This window comes from Poecilia reticulata, unplaced genomic scaffold (genome assembly GCF_904066995.2).
Source record: "Poecilia reticulata unplaced genomic scaffold, P_reticulata-male-v2 Scaffold_69, whole genome shotgun sequence".
Lineage (NCBI taxonomy): Eukaryota > Metazoa > Chordata > Actinopteri > Cyprinodontiformes > Poeciliidae > Poecilia > Poecilia reticulata.
Genome location: NW_027675167.1, coordinates 44,231 through 60,000, shown reverse-complemented (window position 1 = coordinate 60,000; position 15,770 = coordinate 44,231). Strand labels below are relative to the sequence as shown.

At 38.6% G+C, this 15,770-nt stretch overlaps 1 long non-coding RNA gene across 1 annotated transcript in view; it reads left to right on the top strand.

The window, feature by feature from the left end:
• The window catches only part of LOC145550518 (uncharacterized), a 14,312-nt gene extending 2,050 nt beyond the window's left edge, over positions 1-12,262 (top strand). Inside the window, exon 2 of the long non-coding RNA XR_014086408.1 lies at positions 10,944-12,262. This is a non-coding gene — a long non-coding RNA (uncharacterized LOC145550518). The remainder of the gene's footprint in view (positions 1-10,943) is intronic.
• The last annotated feature ends 3,508 nt before the right edge of the window (positions 12,263-15,770 follow it).

Below are 15,770 nucleotides of genomic sequence, written 5' to 3'. Positions count from 1 at the left end.
TGATTTTTTCTCAACTTTTGCTCTACGTTTGACTGTGATGACCAACTATTTACGTTCTTTGTAGCACAATCATGCAAATGATTGCTGCTGAATGTGTAGATGCACACTCACTGTTGAAAATTTCTGTTTATTTGCGATATAAAAATAATTTCCAACATTTCCCCTCTTTAATGTGAAAGGTCTCACTTGCAGTTCATCTAAAAAACAATCAAATCTTTCAGAAGAGAAAATGAAGAAAAGGATCTGCAGCTATTTGGCTGAAAATGTTTGCAGTTTCATAAACTAATGCAGTATTTAAACACTACTTGATACCACATTAGCATTCAGTCTTCTTGGGTTCACATTAGCCAGAAATGATAGAAAATCTCACAGAACAGCAGTAAGTTCAGCTGTACAGGTAGGATTTTCCTGACAGTTAATAATTTGCATCCTTTGCTAAATACTTGGTTTGCAAAGAGGTCAGAAAGGATCACAGAAAATCCCCACAATTACATTTAATTCAACCCATAATTATTCATACCCTCAGTAAATGTATTTATTAACCACAAAGTTTATTTCTGCTTGGAAATGAGGCAATTCATGAGGAATATCATTTTAAAAAATGTATTTTTTCCCTTACATTAAAACATGTACATTGTTATTTATAGCCCTTCTTAACAATGAATGGAAAACTATTTTTTGGCATTAGTTCATTTAGTTCAAAACTCTTATAATTTGTATGCAGTTTTTGTGTTTTCTTTCAGGACCTCCTGCTGTTAGGCTGTTTTCTAGTTTTATTATTATTTTGGTTAAATCTGCTTTATTCCTGTCTCTTTTATTTCAGTTCCTTCTTAGTGATTCTAATTAGGTTTATTTCTTGTGTCAAGTCCTTTTTCAGTTATTCTAGTTTGAATACTCTGTTCCTCAGTCTTTATTAGATCAGTCTGGTTTCTGTTTTATTTCTGTTCAGTTCTTTTTACTATTTATTTTTTTCTGTCCATTTCCTTTTCTCTAGTTTATCGTGTTTCTTTAGTCTATTTATTCTTTAGTTCTTTAGTTCACACATTTTTTCTTTAAAATGTATTTTAAAGTTTTGTGAGGTGACCTCATGTGCCCTGAAAGCACCTTTTAAATAAAATATATATTAACTATTGCTATAAATACTTCTACTGATAAAGCAAAGAACCTTGCCATGGTTATTGCTTCATGTGGCTGCAGCCGTTTTATATTCATTTACATCTGTAGTCTGGGTGGCGACAGGAGAACCAGCAGCTGTGCTCCATTTTCCACAGATTGGGATGTATAAAGGAAAGGTGGCATGTATGTGCGTGAGCACGGATTTATACATCACAAGTCTTTTGTATGCTGCACTTTTCTAAATTTGTCTGTAGGCCAAGTGTTGGTTTGAAAACTGCGCAGTCTTTTATACGTGAGGCTTTTTGTTCAGCTACCTCAGGATTTGCCAGATCCTTTTGTTTACTCCAGTCACTTCCTTGTGCTGCCCTGGTTCTCCTTGTGTCCCCCTTCCCGGTTTTCCTTCCATGGATTTTTGGTTTTTGTATTTTTGCCATGGCTCCCTTTGAGTTTTGTAAGTTTGTTTTTCCATATTATTAAATCTTCACTAGCCACCTCCGTCTACACATCAGGACATTTTCTCTACTGCTTTGCTCCTCCCATATTCTGGTGTCAAAAACAACGCAGCACAGCAATAATAGAATAGAAACTCATTCTAGCAGTGAAATAATTGGTGACAGTAGCATCATAATCTGGGCTTCATTTTCTTCAGATTGAAAAAACCTCTTATATATAACATTAGATTGTCAGAACTATCAAAGTTCTAAGAACCCCAAACCTTCAGATGAAGATGAAGATTGATTTAATTTTTCAGGATCTCAATGAGTTGAAACATACATTTAAATTAACAAAAGAATAAGTGTAAGAAGAAAATAAAAATAGAAATGAGACTTTGTTCATAAAGAATCACTGGGATGGAGGATGCAGATCAATTCCTATTGAAGAAGATTTAATGCTGAAATAGAATCAAAAGGTGGTTAGCAAAGCATGCGTTTCAGGGAAATCAAACTTATGGAACTTTATTGTATTTTTATTTTTAAAATGTGTCTATCTAAACCTACTCCAGTGCCTCCCAGTCAGACGTTCCCCCAGCAACAGCCTCATGCTGTCTGCTAAAGCCCAGGTCTGGATGGTCTCCCTTCTGTACATTTGCAATTTTTGAAATAATTCTCAAACTTCCTCTGTGTTCAGCTTAGTTCCACCCTTACAGATTGCTTTAAACAAATATTCCTCCCTCAGTCATTTTACACAGCCTGTATCACTCTTATTGCACAAAAGGGGAAAAATCCAATGGAATGCACCTCATACAGATTTATTTCTTTCCTAAACACAGATATCAAAATTTTAGCCAAAATTCTTGCGCTTAGTGTTTTGGTATTTTTGCCATCACTCATGTTAAATCCTGACTGGGTGACTATGGAATTACATTTCTCTTTATTTTATATCTGTTCTGGCTGTGCTCTGCTCCCATCTAACCCCATTTTAAATCCTGTAGTGAAGTTTTCACTGAACATATGGGGCCAGTTTAGTGAAAACTTTAAACTCCATGATTTTTCCCTAGTTAAGTCTGATTGCACTTAACTGTGTCTTTAAACCATCTGTTGAAGACGGGATGTTCCTAGGTTTGGACAGGAGGGGTTTACTCATTTGAAAGACTTTTTCAAAGAGAAGAAATTAGCAACATTTGAACAATTTAGCAATTAATTTAATTTACCATTTTTTAAATTAATTAATTTATTTTTAGATATTTGCAAACCAAAACCTTTATTCAATCCCATCTTTCAGACTCTTTTTTTTGCCAGAGATGACACTGTTGACACTGTTGGAAACCATCATATTATTAAAGGGCCGATTTAGTGGCTTTACAATAAATTGTTGAATATGACAGAGATCTCCTCACCTACAACATGATGAGACCTGGACCTTTACGCTTAATCTTATTAATACAGCATCTCTGTGTGTGAACCACTGAACTGAATGTAGCATTCAGTTCAAAGTGCTACATAGAGCTGGTCTCATTTCTATCTAGAATTCACTCCACACTGTGACAAATGCAAAACTGCTGAAGCCACATGGATTCATATGTACTGGTCCTGTCCCAGTCTTGACTGGTTCTGGACAGATGTTTCTCATACTCTGTCCAGGTTCCTCTGAGTGGCTTTAACACCTGAAACTGTGTTGGCTCTCTTTGGCTTCAGTGGTCAGGATTTACCTTGACCAGCCTCTAAGACCCAGGAAGGATTCTGCTGCTGCTGGTTATCTGACTTTATGTCATGTTTGAAATGAGATGTTCTCTTCAGCACTCAACTGAAAAATCGGTCTTTCTTGACAAAATTGAAAATGTACAATAATATTTCATATTAATTAATTTTTACTAAAACATGCTCTGCTCTCACTCTCCTGATACCACTAAGGGACAAGGGTGTACAGAAAATGGATGGATGGATGGATGGATGGATGGATGGATGGATGGATGGATGGATGGATGGATGGATGGATGGATGGATGGATGGATGGATGGATGGAGGGCTGCAGTGTGACCTGGGTAGAAGTGAATAGGAATATTTTGTAGGGATTTTTTCCTGCATTATTTTACTGTTTTTGCTCGGGTTGTATAAATAGACCACATATCTGATTCCTTTGTATCCACAGACTCTCACCTTCATGTATAAAAGAAAAAACTTCACTAAAAGGCAATGATTAATAAAAAATGTCTATCTATATGTGTTTACTTTTCAGTGAGATTGTAAATTTGTACATAAATTAAAGATTAAAATCAAAATCACTTTTTATGTCAGAGAAATATCTGCAGCATGCGCAAACTGCTCATGAGCAAGCTTCATATTGAGGAGGATGTTAATTAAAAAGCTCTGATTGTGAAAAATAGCTTCAGCAGTTTAAAAGCTCTGGTAATTGCAAGAAAATATAATTTTTTTTAATCAGGGAAGAAAAAAGCAGCAGGCAGTGAGCTGAACATCTTATTCAGAAGATGTAATTGTATTGGAGCTGAGGATAAAAACAACTTTATATAATTAGATAATCGAGAACAAAATGTAGAGAGAGAGAAAACGAGGAAGAGAAGGATAAGAAGTGAGCTTGTCTAAACTCAATTCAAAGGCCATGAAGAGATACATTCTCAATCACTGCAATTTGGTGATAATACTTAATTATAATTTTGTCAAGCAGCGTCTGAAGAGGGCTTCTTCTCTCATCAGCCAAACAAGTCGATGGAACGATCAGCCAGTCAGAACCCTGCTGCTTCCTGAGCACCATCATCTAAAAGGAACAGCAGGCAGACATTTCTCTTTATTTTATTCTTCTATTCTGCCTTTGTGCTGGATTAAAACATTGTGTTAATTAAAAACAGACTGCTCTTTTTTCCTGTTTCAGTTTTTATTACAGATTACAGCTGAAGGGCTCAAAGGTTTTTTCTGACTCTAAAAGGCTTTTGTAACATACATTTTATAGCTTAATTAGCACTTTTTAGTAGTGATATAATTTACCAGTGAAAACATCTAAATAAAACAACATATTATGTGATGCAGATTGTGTCTTTTGAACTAAACAACCTTTTCTAAAGACTTTGTAGAGAAGTTAACTGACAGCTTTCCTGAGAGTTCCTGGTTTTATTAACCAGTTGAAGGACATTGATTGACCACTTTTACACTAACACAACTTCAAAGCCTATGAAATGTTACAGTAATGATAAAAGTACATCCCATGACTCATTAGTGTGTAGAACTACTTTCAGCAGCAACAACCTGCAGCAATCATGTTTTTTCTGACTTGGTTAGCTGTTTTATTGTTAGGGAGAAATTCTGGCCCACTCTTGTTTCTACAAGTCTTATAGGTTGGATGACTCAAATTTGGCTAAGCTTTAGTTGCTGTACTCCACGGGTTCCTTGTTATTTGGAGAAGTTCATCCAACACTGTGATGTTTGTGCTAACATGCTGCATATAGTGCTTGCCAACTTTGTGAGCCATGCTTCCCCTGTTGCTGTAGAAAGAAGGGACGGCTGTGAACAAGTTTCTTTTTGACAATCCTGTCATGTACCCCAACATTTACTCTGGTGACTGGACTGTACAGTTATCAGGTAACAGACCTTAAGAGTCTGTTAGGACTCGGGCTGTAACGATTCCCTGAATGATTCAAGTTCCTCGATTGTTAAAATTCCTTGAGGCTAATTATCTGCCTGGAAGCTTTGTTAAATTGTTTTATTATTTATCGCACCACGTTCCGGCTGGATAACTGATTATGTTGGCGACGCTCTCATTTCTGCCTCTGAGTTATTACTAAGTGCTAAGATCCAAGTTTTAAGTTTGTTCCAGTGGGGATTTTATTGAATGATTATAATGTCCAAGTTTTTATCGTTTTTCGGGAGACCAATATGCATCCTTAAAATGCCTGGCGCGATGCTTGGAGTACGACAGCCTTTCTCCTCTCAGAGCTGCTGGCTGGTTCAAAGCAAACGTCGTGGAAGAGCGGATAGACTGAACACAGCAGGCTGCTGGAGGTGATGTTTAGTGTAAATGTAGCTTTATGGATGAACTGGAAAATATATTTATCACCATTCTGGTCACAACAAATGGGTGGCAGCGCGAACTGTGGCGGTACAGCTGTCATTTGTATTTTTATGTATAATGGAGCCAAGTCCTGTGGCTGACATGGACAAAAAAAGCTATAAATGTTTGGACAAAGTGACAGTTTATCTATTAAATTGACTGAAGATGAAGACATTCACCAAAAAACTGGTTTATAGACATTTTGTCTTCGTGAGTCTGCTGTTTTATCATTAAATTAAATATTTCATATTTTTGTATAATTTTTATCCAGGTTAACTTAAAAATTGAGCTATTATTGTTACAGGTTAATTTTCTATACTACAGAAAAGTAATTGTTAGGGATGTGAAAATATGAAAAATTGGGCCTATCTTGATATCCAATACTGCTATTATTTACCATTATTCCACTTTATCACATTTTTTTATTCAATTACTTGATTAATTATAAGAATAATTGATAGAATACTCGATTTCTAAAATAATAATTCTCAACAGCTGCAGTTAAGACCCTTAACAGACGGGCACTCTCTCTCTCTCTCTCTCTGTCTCTCTCTCTCTCTCTCTCTCTCTCTCTCTCTCTCTCTCTCTCTCTCTCTCTCTCTCTCTCTCTCTCTCTCTCTCTCTCTCTCTCTCTCTGTCTCTCTCTCTCTCTGTCTCTCTCTCTCTTTGTCTCTCTCTCTCTGTCTCTCTGTCTCTCTCTTTGTCTCTCTCTCTCTGTCTCTCTCTCTCTCTGTCTCTCTCTCTCTGTCTCTCTCTGTCTCTCTCTCTCTCTGTCTCTCTCTCTCTTTGTCTCTCTCTCTCTCTCTCTCTCTCTCTCTCTCTCTCTCTCTCTCTCTCTTTGTCTCTCTCTCTCTGTCTCTCTCTGTCTCTCTCTCTGTCTCTCTCTCTGTCTCTCTCTCTCTCTGTCTCTCTCTCTCTGTCTCTCTCTGTCTCTCTCTCTCTCTGTCTCTCTCTCTCTTTGTCTCTCTCTCTCTGTCTCTCTCTCTCTCTCTTTGTCTCTCTCTCTCTGTCTCTCTCTCTCTCTCTCTCTCTCTCTCTCTCTCTCTCTCTCTCTCTCTCTCTCTCTCTCCGCCTCGGCCAGATTCATTTTCCATTAGCTAATCCGACGTAGCTCAGCCTTTAGTACCTACTTCAGGGGTAGTTTTATCAGGACCAATCAGGGTACAGCACTGAAACCAATTTATTGACAGCTGACTGCATTCATTGATTGGCTTATGATTTACGTTACATCTCCAAAACAAGCGTTCAGAATTGAACTTTAACTGTGGAGGCCGGACATGCCCTCTGCTATCAGAGCTGTGTGGAGGAGTTTAATTAAGACATTAATCAAGAGCAGCGGCAGGAACACATGCGGGAACTTTTGCATCAGAATGATTGTGAATTAGCAGCAGCTCAACTTCTCTGAAATACGGAGTGAAGAAGAGAGAAACGGTGCAGCTGCGGTCAGCTTTCTGACGGAGCTGCTCTTTTGCATCCACAGTGTGAAACAGCGGAAATACATAATATTAACTTGTGAGTGAATTTTATGTTTCATTTGGTTTAAAAAATAATAATAATAAAACTTATGCATGGCTATTGGTTTACATCTTTTGACTCCATTGCCTAAATTAAAAAGGTTGTAATTATGTTCATATGCATAGGAAAAATAATCAATATACAAGACAAAATTAAATATCTGGGTTTATTTTAGTCCATCAGAACCAGAACCTCAAGGTTCTCCAATACTGGAGAGACGGCAGGCTCAAATTGTGGTAGTGGCAGCTATAGCGGTGACTGCTGCCATAAGATGCCGCAGCCTGTCAGTCACCTGCTGGTGCCACAGGCTGCAACCGTGACCTGCCATAGATTAATAACGGCATCTTTTAGCTTCGGTGACGTATGCCATAGCTTTTGTGTCAGACTGAATACGAATTATTTTATTTTGAATCAAAAAAGAAAAACATACGTCTGTCACTGATTCTGGGACATATACCGCAGCTTCTGTGTCAGGTTGAATTTGAATGATTAAAAAAAAACAACTGGTGGATTTGGCACAGCCTGCTACGGACATGGGGAACATTTTTGTTTTGCATTTAGTCTTAATAAGTGTTGCGTTCCCTCGTGAATGTGAATCAAACTTACGGTGGTAGAGCGCCACACTGGGTTAAACTCAGGGAATCTCTTCTGTCTTTCAATCAACTCAAGGCCACTTCTTTGTTCCATCAGTTATCAGTTTATTCCATTCTAGACTGTCATGCTTCAAACTTTGTGAGGACTGAGACACAGACTGAACTGGTCAAACGTGCCAATGATCAACGGCCCCACAACACAGTCAACAGAAATTATGACCTGCACTCTGTGCCAGGTTGTGGCAGGTCACTGGCAGCTGGCACCAGAAGTGACGCTATAGGTGCCACTGCTGTCATTTGAGCTCGGTCCTGCTGCAATACTTAGTGTTGCTGCAGAGAGTTGACCACCTGCTGGGCTCACGTCCCGCCCACAATAGTGAGGAACAGAGTGTATAATGGAGAAGCTCACTACCTGGGGTCGAACCGAATCACACATTAACCAGTTAGTGCACAAATTACCTGTGGAAAAGCACCTTAAAGCACTTTCTCAAACTTTTTCAGTATTTGTTAACCTATTTAACAAACTCAAACCACCTAACTTGAAACTGCCCTGCAACAACACAACATCTTACAACTTGAAATTAAGATATTAATCCCTTAATGTGCTAACTGTTGTTTTCTTTGTTCATCCTAGTGACATCAAACACATGGTTGTCAAAAAATAAGTTTTTTACTACCAAGTCTTGTGTGCATTAATAACATTTGGGGCTGTTTGTAATAACTGCAGCCCAGATGTGCTGAGGACGCTACAGCAAGTCTTTTCTGCCGAGGCTATCAGACTTTATAATACATAGAGAGTCTCTAGAGCTGTGCGTTTTAAATGTTCAATATATATCTAACAATATGTTAAGCAATATGTGTGTGTCCTTAAGACTATCACTGCTCATTATTTATCGTTGTATGCTTATTATTATTATTATTATTATTATTATTATTATTATTATTATTATTATTATTATTATTATTTATTTACTTATTTTAACTTATATTGTGTCCTTTGCCTGGACAAACAAAATTCAGAATAAAATTTACAATAAAATAATTCTAGACTTGAGTTGCTTTGACAGAAACAAAAATCAGCTTCTGTACCATTAAATATAAAAATGATAAATTTTTTTGAAGATGTGATCAAAAGAATCATATCGCTCGTGAATCAATACTCTCAGCAACAGATATGGCTTGGCTTCCTCTGATCATATCAATAATTCTGTCATTTTCTTTCCACCAATATCTTGAGTTTTTCTTTTGAGTGACCTGGTTTTAAGTCATTTGTCCGTTATTATTGATATATTATTATAAGCATAATGCTCTGGTAAGCTAGCTGATGCGTCACAGTCACTGTAAATAAACAGTCATTTTCATGCAGTAACATGTCGACCATTAGGAGGCGCCCTCGGTGTGAGAAAGATTGCTCTAAGGTCATTTGTTGACCTGATTGTTGGTTTTCTCATTTGTAAGCACACTCCAGAGCAGCAAACTATTCCTACTGGCAGTGAGTCATCAGGTGCATTTGACTAGCAGAGCCTGATTTCTTTACCTGGCTGTTGCCTTCCTATGTAACTTTGCTTGATTCTAATCTGATCCTCACAGCTCAGTCTGGTGTTCTCTCATTCACTTTGATCGCTCTGGTAGATTTTCTACCAGGTCAGTCAGCCGGTCAACAGAAGGAGCGGTTGTGAACTATGACGTTGATTTTCTTTGCTGTTTTAGAACTGTAGTCTGCCTGTAGCAGAAAAAGTGAACAAAGTTGTTCAGTTCTTGAATTAACATTAACAGCCACCTCGTTCAATTCAGCACTTCTCTCTTCACAGTTGAACGATGGTTTTTACTGTTGTACTCGTGCATTGCATATGCCAACAACATTTAGCTATTGGGTAAAATGTAAAACCTCAACACAATCCCAGAGAGACGTCTGGGATCTGAGTCTTCCTGCTTTAGGCTGTTGTCTGTGTGACCCGACCTCAGATAAGCAGAAGATAATAAATATCACAATCTTTCCATGTTGGCTTAATTTTGGTAGAATCTGTCACATATTTTAGAGAGTTGGATGTGCTTTCTTTACCATGACTATATATAATAAATGGGTTATACATAGATCAAAGTCTATAATTTTGCTAAAGCATATCCCTGGACACCTAGCCTGGCAGAAACAATCAGACATACAAGAGAAACATTGTAAAGTTTCCAGCCCCTCCTGTTCTAGGCACTGCTAGAGACTACAGCTCCATTCTGGTAACAAACTTCACATTATTGTCATTTCCTTTCTCCTCCCTTGTGGTAGTCTGCTTTGATGTGATGCCTGCTGCACTTGCTACCTGTCGCTGTGGCTCTAGTTACCATAGATCTGGTAGATCTATCTACCATAGATCTGCTTAATTGTGATGTACTTCTCCAAGTTAAGAGATTCCGCCATTGGTACGTTTCCCACAGGCATCACTGCTCACTTCTCTCTCAAACTGCATTAGCATTGCTCACGTGATAATGAGTGAAGGGTTGGCTCCCACTCTGGGAGCAAGCGGCTGGCAGAAAAATAAAAACAGTTAGGGAGATAATAGATTTGGAAGGGATGGGGTTGGGGGGCTGATTTGGTATGGAGGAGTGGATAAAGAGAAGCTACTAAGAGTCTGAAACCCTAATCTGTTTAAGTCAGCCAATGACACAGATGTAGCCTTTTGTCTTTTTAGGCCTGAGTTTGGAAAGAAGTTGGGGTGGGCTGATAAATCACAGGTGGGGGACAGAGAAGTGACAGCAATAAGTGTTTAGGTTCTTCACTGTTGGGCTCAGCGTCCTGTGACTATTGTTGTCTCCTAAAAAAAGCACAATTTTCAATAGTTCATTCTTCCAATGCCACTATTGTCTACTGTGGCTCTCCCATATAATCTGTGCTGTTCCACAGGAGTAATGTCAGCATTGTGACACTTCCCACCCTGTTTGTGTGTGTGATGAACCTCCAATTCTGTGAGAATGAGGCCATTTAAATGCTGTTTTGTTTTCTTTGCCCCATCATCTCACCCCTTTGCATACTACCTCTGAATGCGTGCACACACACACACACACACGCACGCACGCACGCACGCACGCACGCACGCACGCACGCACGCACGCACGCACGCACGCACGCACGCACGCACGCACGCACGCACGCACACACACACACACACACACACTTTCTTGAATATTCATTTTCTCACCAGGCCTTTTGTTTTTCTGTCTATACAGCGAGGAAGAGGGTTTGCTAGCTCCTTCCGTGTGGACATACCAGAGACTGCATGACTTTGCACAATCTCTCCATGACAACTGGCTATAAAAATGCATCAAGACTGAACGCATTTTGTTCTCCGCTGCTCTTCTCCTTTGTTACCCATTGAAAAGGAAGCATACATTTGCCTACGACTGCACACAGGATGAGGAACAAAAGGTTTAATATTTGCTCTCTTCTGGAGCTGCTTTCCCAGGTTTTGGAAGCTTCCAGAATCTTGGTATTTAGTGCCAGTCGGACATGGAGCAGGAGGAAGAAGAGAAGGAGGTGAAATGGATGCAGGGACACTAATATATGTATAGCCTTACTGGGTGGACTCATTTTCTCAGCCGGACTGAGAAACTCCTAAAAAAACAAAACACAATAAAAGACCCATAAAAATCAGAGAAGACTTGCAGTGGTGTAGAGAAAAACTGGATTTTTATTCTTCAAGCTGTGTGCCTGTTTACAGCACTGATGTATACGTTGATGTGGAAAATCGCACCAGATGAGGACTTCATAGAAACAACGTAAGTGACAGCCAATGAGAGAAACAGCCCTTTAGGTGTGCTCACACAGTGAAGCACCAAACTGTACAGGAAAATCATTGTGCATTTCTAAATGCAATACCACTGTTTGAGATCTTTCTATTCTGTTGTGTGGTCAGGTGTCTCTGGTACAATCTACTTTTAACTCGGTAAGAAAAGATGTGTGCAGGATATTTGATTTTCAGTTATTTTTATGTCACTTCTTTTACATTTATTTGATATTTGATTTTGATTTTCCTATGGCTTACATATTTCTGATTCTGAGCCATCGGGTACTTTCTATCATGTCTGAGAAGTGTTTATTGTACTCTTTTAAAAAGCTTAATATAAAACTATATAAATTGATCTATATCTTCTTGTTCTGAAGGCGTGCTGTTTGTTACTGAGTTTTTCTTTTCAGAGGTGTGACTCTAGTTTAAGTGACCATGTAGAAAGATTATTTTCTTCCGCTGGACACATAAGACACACATTCCAGCCTTAGCAGATGGAAAACTTCGGTTCTCATTTTATATTTTTTCCCCACTTTGAATAACGATAAAGATCATTTCTATAAATAAAGAGTTAATAATTTAGACAGAAATTTGTGGTAATTTTGTGTCACAGTAACCAACACTTTAAGGATAAGTTCCTAAACGAATGAAATGATCAGATGCAGCGTGTTGTTCACAATGCCGTTGAAATCTGGTTTACATATTTGTTTCTCACACATTGCGAACACCAGTAAGCCAACAATAAATGGAACATAATGAAAATGTATGTCTTGTCTTTTTTTTATAACAAGTTTTAAAAAGGATGTTACTCTTTTTATGCTTTACTGCATAACAAATTCTTTTTTCTGGTTTTCAAATAGGTCACGCACTCTTGTGTTAGAGGGGCTGCTGGTCTCCAGAACCAGTAATCAGTTGTATTTTGTTTATCATTATGAGTAATTTATTTGATTTTGTGGCATATTCTTATTGAATAATTGATTGATTTGTCTTGTTTATTCAGTATTCACAGCTACTAACTATTTGAAAGATGAACTGATTTGGATTTGATTCTTTATTTATCTGGAAAGACGTGTTCTGGCAGTGAACAAATAAAAAAATGATTTAAGTTTAATATTAAAATATTTGTTCTCCACACATACCTGGATTAGAACACATTAACACATTCATTTAGAATGAAAGTCAGAATTGAAATATTTGACATTACTCCCATGTCTCATTAAGATCAGTGCAGCCGTATGAACAGTGGCAGCTTCATCCTGCCGCAGTTGTTCTTCAACACATAACCGATGCAGGAGCAGATTTGTTTGGCTCTGAATGTCGTTAACCTCATGAACTTGACTGATCATAAAATAGACATAGCTTTGTTACTTCCCCAAACACCTGGTAAGACAGTACCGTCATGTTTAGGGAGTGAAATGAACCAGTCAAGAGAAAAGTGTTGATCACTGTGTGTCCTCTGCTGTAGTGACCTGACACACATTCTGTAATCCGCGCTTTTCTCTTTATGTCGATGAGATTTTATCTCTCTGAAGTCGATGTTTCAGTTATAATCCTAAATAGATTATAGCTTTTACAAACTGTTTCACCAAAACTGAGGCAGAATTCAGAAATACACACACACACACCCACACGCGCACACACACACACACACACACACACACACACACACCCCCACACGCGCACACACACACACACACACACACACACACACACACACACACACACACACACACACACACACCCACACACCCGCACACGCACACCACCACACACACACACACACACACACACACCCCCACACGCGCACACACACACACACACACACACACACACACACACACACACACACACACACACTTGTACTTCTGAGAACTTTTATTGACTTCCATTCTTTTTATTGACTGCATTTATGCCTAACCCAGACAGTTTCCCTAAACTACATCGCTAGTATATTTCTATCCTAAGATTAGATTAGCCTAATCTAATCTTAACCTAAACTTAGTTCACACTACAGTCCTAAACTTAAACCCTAGCAACTAAACAACACTTCTTCTTGTGGGACCCGGGCTTTGGGGCTCTCAGCCGATGTTAGGAAAATGGTCCTTACACTGCATCAAATACAAGGCACACATACACACACTAATCCTCTCTCCTGGTACATGGTAGAAAATCTTTAATCATTTTTAAGCTATTTTAGATGCAAAACTAAAAGAGCTTTTTAATGTAAAGGTTGCATTTAACAAGCAGGAATGCTAAATACCAACAAGATCATTTCTTAGTCTTCATAATTTCTTCAGTGTGGATTTAGAATTTAAATAGAGGTCTACAAATAACATGAGGTGGTGGTGCAAATAGGAATTCTGGTTCTTTTGTTGCTGTGTAATGAGGACAGAGCTTTGAGGACAAATGTTACACCAAGAGCAAGTGTAGTTTAATCATATCTACTTTCCGTTAAATTGAAGTTATTGTGTTTGACCTCCATTCAATACTAATCTCACACAAACCAAAAACTTTCATTTTCATGTGCATTTATGCACCCAAGCTCCTAATGGGAAAAACCATTAGAGTATAATGAAAGATAAATTAAAAAGGAAAAAAAGACACTTGTAATTCCCCCAGTAAGTATGTTGGGAAAGAGGCAGATGCTGAAATAAAGAATGTCTTTGCTCTATTTTCAGTGAGTTGCAGATTGAGGAATGTGATAACAACTTTCAAAGTCATTCACTTTCCAAAGGCAGAGAGGATTATAACAGCAGGCTAAACTTTTTCATGCTAATCCACTCTTTTTTTTTTTTACGAATGACTTGACACATAAGCCAGTGAAGTGGTCAGTAAACGATGTGCTTTGTAAAACGAGACGTTTATAATGTTTTGTATGAAGGCTTACCTGTCAAGTTTAGGACTTGAGAATACGAGAAATGGTCATCCGCCGCTGCTGCCGTCAGAGCGGAGAGGGAGGAGGCTGAGGTTGTAGGTGTGAAGAAAACTACAGTAAGAGACTTTTTTCTTCTGGTAAATCCTGCCATTTTGGTAGTTTTCAGAGGACTCCTTCCTAAACGTATCTATGCAAATTGTGACTTTCTTTTGCAATATTCCAGGAACATTGCAAGCAAAATAAAGTCATCCATGTCTGTTCTCCATGGACACATGCAGCCGATAACAAAACGTTTTCTTTTTCCAGCAGCTATTACGCAGCACGGGTCGCCTGCAGGATGCTATGGGAGGGTACGCACAATATTATCACTGCACCTGACCCACAAGAGCACAACCACATCTCTCATGTCATCACGTATGTGTTGCACAAAACAGAACAAACCTAAACCACACAAACACAGGGCATATGCACGTATTTTGAATGGGCAGTTTTTACAAAATCTACTAACTAATAATGATAGGAAAACAAAGTCCACAATGTGGTCCATGAGAGGAGGAGGATGAAGATTCCCAGGTTCAGGTGGTGTGTCAGACTTCCAGAGGAGGAGGAGGTGGAGCAATGACAACTTCTACTCTTTTTGGCAAAGTTTCAACTAGATTTAACTGTTGAACTTTCTCGCAGCCTCAGCACGATGCTCAGGAAGAGTGCAATAGATGACACGGTCAACCGGGTGACCTTTTCATTTTGCATGAAAAAAAAAAGCTGTTAAACCAGCAATCCCACCAGAACTGTGCAGAAGGTAAAAAGCTCATGTGAGGTTCACTCAACCACACTTAGGACTACGGGAGTGAAGCATTTTTAACTAGCTTCACTGCATAGTGACGTTTAGCTTACAGAAAGAGCACCACGCTGCCAAATAAACAAAAATGAAGCTGACCGATATGGATTAGGTTAGACTTGAATAAAGCTCCACCTGGGTTGCCAGGCGAGTGACTGGAATTGGCTCGAGGTTGATGGGTAACAAATAGTTTCTGAATCAATTTAGAGGTTTTTGAAACAGACTGTTTGCCACGACTGTTGGCACCAGCAGAACATTTACTTATTCCCAAAAGCAATTCAGTGCTTTTATTTTTGCTCTCAAGCTGTTTTTAGCATAGAAAAAATAAAGAGTAAACTCTGCATTGGCTACTTGGGTGCAGGAAATACAGCGGCCATCTTGGAACGGTCATCCTTTCTACTTGGCTAAAACAAAACAACAGAAGTTTCAGCACTGCGGGATATTTTTATTCAAATTGACAGACTATTTACGTGAAGGGATAACTTTTCACAAGTAAGATGGACAAATTATTATTTATGTTTTGTGATTAGAATATTACTATACTGCTTTTATGCCCA